The following is a 1051-nucleotide window of genomic DNA, read 5'->3' as shown; positions in this document are numbered from 1 at the left end:
GATGAACTTGACTGTTAGGGCATTATTTTGGGGAGACTTGGCGATCTCTCCATGTAATCTTGTGAACATTTTTTTTTTTTTCATAAGAACCATGCCTTTCTTGAAACAAAGAGGATTATCAGTCATAAGTTCCAAAGACTGAAATAGGGTGGGAGAAAGGTTTACAAAGATAAGTTTTTGTTTGTTTTTTTTTTTTTTTAAAGGACTTACAAAGCTGGCCCTCACCTCCAGCTGGGGAGGAATTCTTCAGTTGGGTGCCATCTTGGTTTTCTTACTCCATGAAAGGGGGGGGAGGCTGGAACTTTCTAGGTCCTGAGTGCCCTCATTAGTTAAATGAGAACTGGTAACTGTAGCCGTTAGTAGTCAGCTAGTGGCTGTTAGTAGTCAGCTAGCGGAGGGAATCGAGGCCTGCTGGGAAAGTCTACAGCGTTCTCAGAGACTCCTGGATTCTCAGGGTCCCTCTTCTCCAGACAACTGGGCACCTGGAAGTTTCTTGATGTCTCTCTGTGATCACAACTGGGCTCAGACCTGGCTGATCATTCTCCCTTGACACCTGGCGGCGGGTCCCTTGTGCGGCTACGCCCCATGCCATTTTCCCCTGATTCCCTGGGGAGGGGCTGGGGGCTGGGTCCTTGGCGGGGAGACCTGCTTACAGAGAACGGCCCCTGAGAAGACCTCACGGGGCACTTCAACCACACGGCGATCCACTGTGATTCCCCGTCCCACATCCCCCGGCTGACTGGCCACACCAAGCCAGACCCCCCAACAGCACTGTTCAAGACTTGCGTGGACAAGGGTCCTCGGACAAGTGAAAGAATTTCCCACGCTGGGCTAGGGATAAAGTTTTGAACAAGACAGGGAGTCCACTGGGACTCAAAGGGAGAAATGGAAAGATGTCAAAACAAGCACAACAACTCCATGAAAATGCAGGGGCTCCAGAGGTAGCCGACGTCATGAAGTCACTTCAGGGGAGACCTGTTTGCTCAGTCTCCTGCTTGCTTTCTGGGTTGTGTCCGGGAGCACATTTTAGCGGCAGAAATGGGCGAAAGGG

This window comes from Mirounga leonina, unplaced genomic scaffold (genome assembly GCF_011800145.1).
Source record: "Mirounga leonina isolate KUSES-001 unplaced genomic scaffold, KU_Mleo_1.0 Mir_177, whole genome shotgun sequence".
In the NCBI taxonomy this organism is placed as follows: Eukaryota; Metazoa; Chordata; class Mammalia; order Carnivora; family Phocidae; genus Mirounga; species Mirounga leonina.
The sequence above is the reverse complement of the archived record's forward strand: the minus strand, read 5'-3'. Positions refer to the sequence as shown.